Source organism: Micromys minutus, assembly GCF_963924665.1.
Source record: "Micromys minutus genome assembly, chromosome: 3".
Classification (NCBI taxonomy): Eukaryota; Metazoa; Chordata; class Mammalia; order Rodentia; family Muridae; genus Micromys; species Micromys minutus.
In genome coordinates this window covers 14,823,121-14,833,502 of record NC_137972.1, presented here as the reverse complement: position 1 = coordinate 14,833,502, position 10,382 = coordinate 14,823,121, and positions in this window count along the sequence as shown.

The following is a 10,382-nucleotide window of genomic DNA, read 5'->3' as shown; positions in this document are numbered from 1 at the left end:
CCCGGATCCAGGCTGCGACTGTACCGTGCCCTTGGGTCTGACCTTGTGTCCGATTTTCGGCTCAGGCTCAGCAGAGAAATGGTGTCTGGGTCGCGGATTCTGTGTCCTAGGCAGACCTCTCTTCCAGCCCCTTGGCCTTTCTGGGATCCATGCTCCGGGGGCTTCTGTTTTGGAGAGGTGCTCTGCCTCTCTGCTGTGAGGCTCACCTCCAAGCCAAAGTCCTGTGGTTCCTGCTCTGGCTGCAGGCCCATCGGAAACCCCGTGGACCACTTGCCTACCAAGTCCTTTACAAATTGGGCTAGGAGCTGCTGTTTCTTCAAACGCTTGATGGTCCGCAGGAAGCCAGTCTCGGCCAGGCTCTGGTACATGATCGGCACAGAATACATTTCCTTCAGCAGTTTGTAGATCTCTCTTGGGTCACTCTCCTGGCAAAGGCGATCCAGGAGCTTCTGCAGGACGCCAGCCTGAGAGCCTTCCTCCATGTCTACACTCAAGGGCAGGACGAGACTCTGGGAACGATCAGCAGGTCCGAATCAACTGTTGCCCTGCCTCTATTGAGGTGTGCAGAGAGACACCTACAGAGAGGAGCGCTGGAGCACAGAGGAGTAGATCTGGCATCCTATGCCATTCCCCTTTTGTACTTAGTCCTGACACCTGGAGACTTGGCCACACCTCTGGCTCAACTCTGGTGATGCAGACTAGTGTGTAAGCCACGCCCAGCTGCCAACTCTCAGGCATCCGTGTCTGCCTGCAAGGCCAAACCGGACCTTTAAACCATGAGCCCGTCTCAAGGCCGACTCAAAATGGCAGGCTCTGCAAGTCCCTCATTTTAGATTCTGGAAGATCCAGATCTCCAGCGAAAACCCTCAGCCTCAAGGGAATGACTTGGATTTTTGCGTATCCCTGCCTGGTGAACGAAATGTAAATACACCAAAGAAAAAACCAAAACGATGAAAAGAAGAAATGAAATATAAACAAATCAGCAATCCAGCCAAAACTCCAAATTAAATAAATGAAGAAGTAAAAATAAAAAAGAAACCAAAAAACAGATAATTAAAAATAAAAAGAATGGAATGTTCTCGATTCACACTTCAGTGTCCTGTCGGAAATGGAGACCCAACCATGTGATCTCACACAGGTGAAACTAATTCGGACAGGAACTTTTCCTGTGTAGGCCAACATTTTGACAACACCAAGTGACTCCATCTTTCTCTTGACTTCGACTATTACTCCTTCCCACAAGCTAGTTGCCCATTACTATGAACCCTGTTGCACTCAACAACAGTTAAGCCACAACTTTGAATTTCTAATCTGCTATTGACCTTCAGGGTCTCTACCTCTAGGGCTCTCAGGAGACTGCCTTTAATTTGATTGCATCTCTCTCTGCCTGCCTCCCTGCCTCTTTATGTCTGTCTCCCTTTTTCTCAGTCACAATGTTTGCCTTCCTTTACTTTCTTCCCTTTCCAAAGTCTGAGGAGATTACTCAATACTTATTTTCTGAGTAGGTAGGTTGAAACTGCTTTTCTCCATGGTATTTGAAGACCAGATAAATTGACCCTTCGATCCCAGGGACTCCCAAAAAAAAGGATTTGGGTGTGCCCATATACCTTTAGGGCTCTTGCCCTAATAAGGGATAATACTTGGAAAGTTAGTCCCAATTTTGTTCTCATTTCTATATGCAGTTTACCTCTCGATCTCCCATTCCTTCTATTGTTCTCTCTCTTTCTCTCTCTCTCTCTCTCTCTCTCTCTCTCTCTCTCTCTCTCTCTCTTTTGCTGTTTGTAACATATAATGTGTAGGTCCCTGTTCTTTATCACAGACATGCACACACTAAAACACACACCCTCCCACACTATTTTACTCACACATAAAAATTTTTGAGCCAAGGCATTAATTGGATCTCTTTTATTTTCTTTTCATATGTCGTATATTTCTGATTCACAAGTTTAATTCTTTGTTGTTTAAGGATGATGATGGCAAGTAAGCCTAATTTCTTTCAAAACACACAGAAACACACACACACACACACACAGAAACACACACAAACCCACCTATATATATGTCCCTACAGAACTCTGCCTCTCTGCTGGTCTTTTCCAATTTACTACCTTCTTAATATTTTTTTCCCAGTATAGATGGTTGGCCTTTTCTTCGACTGGGAAGATAGGTTCTGTGTTTATGTGAATCTGTCTTACTAAAGATAAGTTTCCACAAACTCACAATATAGGTTGAAATAGATATATATTTTTGACCATGGGTTATAACCTGACAGTGGAGAAACTTTAAGGCATGGAAGATTTTGTAAAAAGACCAGCCCAAATGCTAGAAGAGGCCGCGATGCAGTTATCTCTCCAACCCAAAGAAGCCGGTGCAAGGAAAACTCAACTCGGGTAATAAGTATACAAGCTCCACAAGATGGGGAAATCTTCCAGTTCCCTAATCTATACCCCAGCTAGGTGACCCCTTACACCTTCCTGTCTCTATAATCTGGGCAACTTGTTACAACTCCATTGATGTCTAATTTCTTATTGTCAAAAATCGTGTGTAGTTAGAATCACACAGGTCTCTATTCAAATGCTTTTTACTAAAGGCAGGTCCATAAACATCCTATTTTCTGGACTTCCCACACCTCTGAAGATTATCTATCTATACCAATATTCTCTGAACTGTTACAGCTTAACTACACTTGTGCATTCATGATTAGAATATTTCAAAATCACCCTTTTGTTTAGTCACCTAAACACTGTGTAAAACAGACATTATAGGACTGGGTCTAAGCTTTATATTCCCAAACGTATTGTATAGGCACAATGGCTATATACATGTAACAAGGTTAATCTCAGTTTTAAAACAACAATCAGTACACCAATTAAAACACTGAATATTTTATTTTTACAAAATATTCTATTGCAATGAAAATGGTTTAACTTTCAGTTGGATTCATTTACAAAGAGTTCTAAGGAGGAAAGATACAGCTATGTAATATTTTTATTAGAGTAAGTTTACATAGTATTCTAATTGGCCTATATCTCTAACATCTAAACTGTATCTCTACCCCTCCTCCCTTCTCCTCCACCCCCTACCCTTTCACCTAAGAACTCAGTCTGGAAGGCTGGTGAGGCAAGCTGCTTTCTGTCCTGGACAAGTTCTGGACGCAAGTCTGGGAAGAAGCTGCCTTGATGTAATCGAGGTAGAATCAAACACGGAGCTGAAATTCAAGGTGCCAGTACCTCAGCATCCCAGACTGTAGTTGTTTTCCAACGTGTCCTTCTTTTCTTCCTTCCTGCAGCACACACAGAACTAAAAGCCTCATATAGTTGTGTACAGACATTGTCACGGAGGGTGCAGGATACACACATTGCTCAATGAAGGTCATAAAACAAAAAAGTAAGATGACTGACTACCTTTCTTCAGAGGTGTCCCGGTTGCCCTTTTCCTGGAGTGGAGTGCGATTATGCCAGTCCATCTGAGGCCTGGAATGGCTGGCATTCTGACTGTGGAGGGTATCTGAGTTTCACTTTCCAGAGAACCTATGGCGGTAGTCCTTGAGGGACTTGGCCATGAGAGGAGCAGGTCTTTTAGCAGGGTCCCTCTTCCTGCCTCTTTCTCCAGAGGGTAGACAGGAAGCCTTCTGGGCTCCAGGGTGGGCAGGAGCGTCAGAAAGACTACGCACATTTTGGGCAGAGACAGCCCCTCTGGGTCCAGGATCACCTTGGTGGCCAGGGCTCTTGACCTTGATGGGGAAGTCGACCATGATTGTCTGTCTGGCTTGCATCTTGGCTCTTGTGTTTTGGATGCGGGTTCTGAGTCTTTGCAGCTTCTCCTCTTCTGACTCTTGAAGACACAGGGGTGCAGAGCATCCAGGCTTGCGATGGGTTTGCTTGTAGGCCTGTGACTCGGGCGGCGTGTTCCCTTCGGAATGCCCAGGTTCTGCTTCCTCCTTGCTAGCCTGTGAGCGATTAGCCTCCCTGATGCCTGTGGGCTCCTCGGGAAGGAGCAATCGCTGGGATTTCTGCTGGATACGGGCTGCAGGCCTACAACCTGAATAGACTGGCGTTCTGTGGTTCTTCCTGTAAGCCCACCCGCAAGATGTGTCTTCTGGATCCAGCTCAGAGGAAGATGGCTCCTGGACAACATCCATGGCAAAGCAGGCTTGGTCTCGAGAGGGAGACGCTGGGATATCACAGGCAGCAGTGCGACTCAGGCCCTTGGAGATTCGAGACTCACCTCGAGGAATCTTTGCAAGCGGCTTCTGCACCTCAGCGAACCAGGGGACTTTGCTCTTCCTCTTTAAGGATGGCAGAACTTGAGAGGAAGGAGCACAGCAGTCATCCCTGAGGCCAGCCCCAAATGAACCAGACCCAGGGGCTGCTGCATCCTGCTCACATTGGCCTGGTGGCTGGCTCTTTCTGTGCCCTCCAAATGCGGGCAAGTCGCGTTTGTCTGACGTGTCTCGTGGCTTTCTGGAGAGGGTGGTGGCTCCCCCGTCTTGCCCAGGCTCCTCACGGCTTGCCCCATGCCCTCCAATGTGCACCAGGTTCTGAAGAGCTAACTGCTGCTCCGGGGTCCGGGTTTCTCCCAGATCCAGGCTGCGACTGTACCGTGCCCTTGGGTCTGACCTTGTGTCCGATTTTTGGCTCAGGCTCAGCAGAGAAATGGTGTCTGGGTCGTGGATTCTGTGTCCTAGGCAGACCTCTCTTCCAGCCCCTTGGCCTTTCTGGGATCCATGCTCCGGGGGCTTCTGTTTTGGAGAGGTGCTCTGCCTCTCTGCTGTGAGGCTCACCTCCAAGCCAAAGTCCTGTGGTTCCTGCTCTGGCTGCAGGCCCATCGGAAACCCCGTGGACCACTTGCCTACCAAATCCTTTACAAATTGGGCTAGGAGCTGCTGTTTCTTCAAACGCTTGATGGTCCGCAGGAAGCCAGTCTCGGCCAGGCTCTGGTGCATGATCGGCACCGAATACATTTCCTTCAGCAGTTTGTAGATCTCTCTTGGGTCACTCTCCTGGCAAAGGCGATCCAGGAGCTTCTGCAGGACGCCAGCCTGAGAGCCTTCCTCCATGTCTACACTCAAGGGCAGGACGAGACTCTGGGAACGATCAGCAGGTCCGAATCAACTGTTGCCCTGCCTCTATTGAGGTGTGCAGAGAGACACCTACAGAGAGGAGCGCTGGAGCACAGAGGAGTAGATCTGGCATCCTATGCCATTGCCCTTTTGTACTTAGTCCTGACACCTGGAGACTTGGCCACACCTCTGGCTCAACTCTGCTGATGCAGACTAGTGTGTAAGCCACGCCCAGCTGCCAACTCTCAGGCATCCGTGTTTGCCTTCAAGGCCAAACCGGACCTTTAAACCATGAGCCCCTGTCTCAAGGCCGACTCAAAATGGCAGGCTCTGCAAGTCCCTCATTTTAGATTCTGGAAGATCCAGATCTCCAGCGAAAACCCTCAGCCTCAAGGGAATGACTTGGATTTATGCGTATCCCTGCCTGGTGAACGAAATGTAAATACACCAAACAAAAAACCAAAATGATGAAAAGAAGAAATGAAATATAAACAAATCAGCAATCCAGCCAAAACTTCAAATTAAATAAATGAAGAAGTAAAAATAAAAAAGAAACCAAAAAACAGATAATTAAAAAAAAAAAGAATGGAATGTTCTCGATTCACACTTCAGTGTCCTGTCGGAAATGGAGACCCAACCATGTGATCTCACACAGGTGAAACTAATTCGGACAGGAACTTTTCCTGTGTAGGCCAACATTTTGACAACACCAAGTGACTCCATCTTTCTCTTGACTTCGACTATTACTCCTTCTTCCCACAAGCTAGTTGCCCATTACTATGAACCCTGTTGCACTCAACAACAGTTAAGCCACAACTTTGAATTTCTGGTCTGCTATTGACCTTCAGGGTCTCTACCTCTAGGGCTCTCAGGAGACTGCCTTTAATTTGATTGCATCTCTCTCTGCCTGCCTCCCTGCCACTTTATGTCTGTCTCCCTTTTTCTCAGTCACAATGTTTGCCTTCCTTTACTATCTTCCCTTTCCAAAGTCTGGGGAGATTACTCAATACTTATTTTCTGAGTAGGTAGGTTGAAACTGCTTTTCTCCATGGTATTTGAAGACCAGATAAATTGACCCTTCGATCCCAGGGACTCCCAAAAGAAAGAATTTGGGTGTGCCCATATACCTTTAGGGCTCTTGCCCTAATAAGGGATAATACTTGGAAAGTTAGTCCCAATTTTGTTCTCATTTCTATATGCAGTTTACCTCTCGATCTCCCTTTCCTTCTATTGTTCTCTCTCTCTCTCTCTCTCTCTCTCTCTCTCTCTCTCTCTCTCTCTCTCTCTTTCCCTGTTTCTAACATATAATGTGTAGGTCCCTGTTCTTTATCACAGACATGCACACACTAAAACACACACCCTCCCACACTATTACACTCACACATAAAAATTTTTGAGCCAAGGCATTAATTGGATCTCTTTTATTTTCTTGTCCTATGTCGTATATTTCTGATTCACAAGTTTAATTCTTTGTTGTTTAAGGATGATGATGGCAAGTCTGCCTAATTCCTTTCAACACACACACAGAAACACACACACACACACAGAAACACACACCCACCCACTTATTTATATGTCCCTCCAGAACTCTGCTTCTCTGCTGGTCTTTTCCAATTTACTAACTTCTTAATATTTTTTCCCAGTATAGATGGTTGGCATTTTCTTCAACTGGGAAAGTAGGTTCTGTGTTTATATGAATCTGTCCTTACTAAAGATAAGTTTCCACAAACTCACAATATAGGTTGAAATAGATATTTATTTTTGACCATGGGTTATTACCTGACAGTGGAGAAACATTAAGGCATGGAAGATTTTGTAAAAAGACCAGCCCAAATGCTATAAGAGGCCGCGTTGCTGTTATCTCTCCAACCCAAACAAGCCGGTGCAAGGAAAACTCAACTCGGGTACTAAGTATACAAGCTCCACAAGATGGGGAAATCTTCCAGTTCCCTAATCTATACCCCAGCTAGGTGACCCCTTACACCTTCCTGTCTCTATAATCTGGGCAACTTGTTACAACCCCATTGATGTCTAATTTCTTATTGTCAAAAATCATGTGCAGTTAGGATCACACAGGTCTCTATTCAAATGCTTTTTACTAAAGGCAGGTCCATAAACATCCTATTCTCTGGACTTTCCACACTTCTGAAGATTATCTATCTATACCAATATTCTCTGAACTGTTACAGCTTAACTACACTTGTGCATTCAATATTAGAATATCTCAAAATCACCCTTTTGTTTAGTCACCTATACACTGTGTAAAACAGACATTACAGGACTGGGTCTAAGCTTTATATTCCCAAACGTATTGTATAGGCACGATGGCTATATACATGTAACAAGGTTAATCTCAGTTTTAAAACAACAATCAGTACACCAATTAAAACACTGAATATTTTATTTTTACAAAATATTCCATTACAATGCAAATGGTTTAACTTTCAGTTGGATTCATTTACAAAGAGTTCTAAGGAGGAAAGTTACAGCTATGTAATATTTTTATAAGAGTAAGTTTACATAGTATTCTAATTGGCCCATATCTCTAACATCTAAACTGTATCTCTACCCCTCCCCCCTTTCTCCTCCACCCCCTACCCTTTCACCTAAGAACTCAGTCTGAAAGGCTGGTGAGGCAAGCTACTTTCTGTCATGGACAAATTCTGGACGCAAGTCTGGGAAGAAGCTGCCTTGATGTAATCGAGGTAGAGTCAAACACGGAGCTGGAATTCAAGGTGCCAAAACCTTAGTATCCCAGACTGTAGTTGTTTTCCGACGTGTCCGTCTTTTCTTCCTTCCTGCAGCACACACAGAACTAAAAGCCTCATATAGTTGTGTACAGACATTGTCACGGAGGGTGCAGGATACACACATTGGTCAATGAAGGTCATAAAACAAAAAAGTAAGATGACTGACTACCTTTCTTCAGAGGTGTCCCGGTTGCCCTTTTCCTGGAGTGGAGTGCGATTATGCCAGTCCATCTGAGGCCTGGAGTGGCTGGCATTCTGACTGTGGAGGGTATCTGAGTTTCACTTTCCAGAGAACCTATGGCGGTAGTCCTTGAGGGACTTGGCCATGAGAGGAGCAGGTCTTTTAGCAGGGTCCCTCTTCCTGCCTCTTTCTCCAGAGCGTAGACAGGAAGCCTTCTGGACTCCAGGGTGGGCAGGAGGGTCAGAAAGTCTATGCACATTTTGGGCAGAGACAGCCCCTCTGGGTCCAGGCTCACCTTGGTGGCCAGGGCTCTTGACCTGGATGGGGAAGGCGACCATGATTGTCTGTCTGGCTTGCATCTTGGCTCTTGTGTTTTGGATGCGGGTTCTGAGTCTTTGCAGCTTCTCCTCTTCTGACTCTTGAAGACACAGGGGTGCAGAGGATCCAGGCTTGCGATGGGTTTGCTTGTAGGCCTGTGACTCGGGCGGCGTGTTCCCTTCGGAATGCCCAGGTTCTGCTTCCTCCTTGCCAGCCTGTGAGCGATTAGCCTCCCTGATGCCTGTGGGCTCCTCGGGAAGGAGCAATCGCTGGGATTTCTGCTGGATACGGGCTGCAGGCCTACAACCTGAATAGACTGGCGTTCTGTGGTTCTTCCTGTAAGCCCACCCGCAAGATGTGTCTTCTGGATCCAGCTCAGAGGAAGATGGCTCCTGGACAACATCCGTGGCAAAGCAGGCTTGGTCTCGAGAGGGAGACGCTGGGATATCACAGGCAGCAGTGCGACTCAGGGCCTTGGAGCTTCGAGACTCACCTCGAGGAATCTTTGCAAGCGGCTTCTGCACCTCAGCCAACCAGGGGACTTTGCTCTTCCTCTTTAAGGATATCAGAACTTGAGAGGAAGGAGCACAGCAGTCATCCCTGAGGCCAGCCCCAAATGAACCAGACCCAGGGGCTGCTGCATCCTGCTCACATTGGCCTGGTGGCTGGCTCTTTCTGTGCCCTCCAAATGCGGGCAAGTCGTGTTTGTCTGACGTGTCTCGTGGCTTTCTGGAGAGGGTGGTGGCTCCCCCGTCTTGCCCAGGCTCCTCACGGCTTGCCCCGTGCCCTCCAATGTGCACCAGGTTCTGACGAGCTAACTGCTGCTCCGGGGTCCGGGTTTCTCCCAGATCCAGGCTGCGACTGTACCGTGCCCTTGGGTCTGACCTTGTGTCCGATTTTCGGCTCAGGCTCAGCAGAGAAATGGTGTCTGGGTCGCGGATTCTGTGTCCTAGGCAGACCTCTCTTCCAGCCCCTTGGCCTTTCTGGGATCCATGCTCCGGGGGCTTCTGTTTTGGAGAGGTGCTCTGCCTCTCTGCTGTGAGGCTCACCTCCAAGCCAAAGTCCTGTGGTTCCTGCTCTGGCTGCAGGCCCATCGGAAACCCCGTGGACCACTTGCCTACCAAGTCCTTTACAAATTGGGCTAGGAGCTGCTGTTTCTTCAAACGCTTGATGGTCCGCAGGAAGCCAATCTCGGCCAGGCTCTGGTGCATGATCGGCACCGAATACATTTCCTTCAGCAGTTTGTAGATCTCTCTTGGGTCACTCTCCTGGCAAAGGCGATCCAGGAGCTTCTGCAGGACGCCAGCCTGAGAGCCTTCCTCCATGTCTACACTCAAGGGCAGGACGAGACTCTGGGAACGATCAGCAGGTCCGAATCAACTGTTGCCCTGCCTCTATTGAGGTGTGCAGAGAGACACCTACAGAGAGGAGCGCTGGAGCACAGAGGAGTAGATCTGGCATCCTATGCCATTCCCCTTTTGTACTTAGTCCTGACACCTGGAGACTTGGCCACACCTCTGGCTCAACTCTGCTGATGCAGACTAGTGTGTAAGCCACGCCCAGCTGCCAACTCTCAGGCATCCGTGTCTGCCTGCAAGGCCAAACCGGACCTTTAAACCATGAGCCCCTGTCTCATGGCCGACTCAAAATGGGAGGCTCTGCAAGTCCCTCATTTGAGATTCTGGAAGATCCAGATCTACAGCGAAAACCCTCAGCCTCAAGGGCATGACTTGGATTTATGCGTATCCCTGCCTGGTGAACGAAATGTAAATACACCAAAAAAAAAAACCAAAACGATGAAAAAGAGAAATGAAATATAAACAAATCAGCAATCCAACCAAAACTCCAAATTAAATAAATGAAGAAGTAAAAATAAAAAAAGAAACCAAAAAACAGATAATTAAAAAAAAAAAAGAATCGAATGTTCTTGATTCACACTTCAGTGTCCTGTCGGAAACGGAGACCCAACCATGTGATCTCACACAGGTGAAACTAATTCGGACAGGAACTTTTCCTGTGTAGGCCAACATTTTGACAACACCAAGTGACTCCATCTTTCGCTTGACTTCGA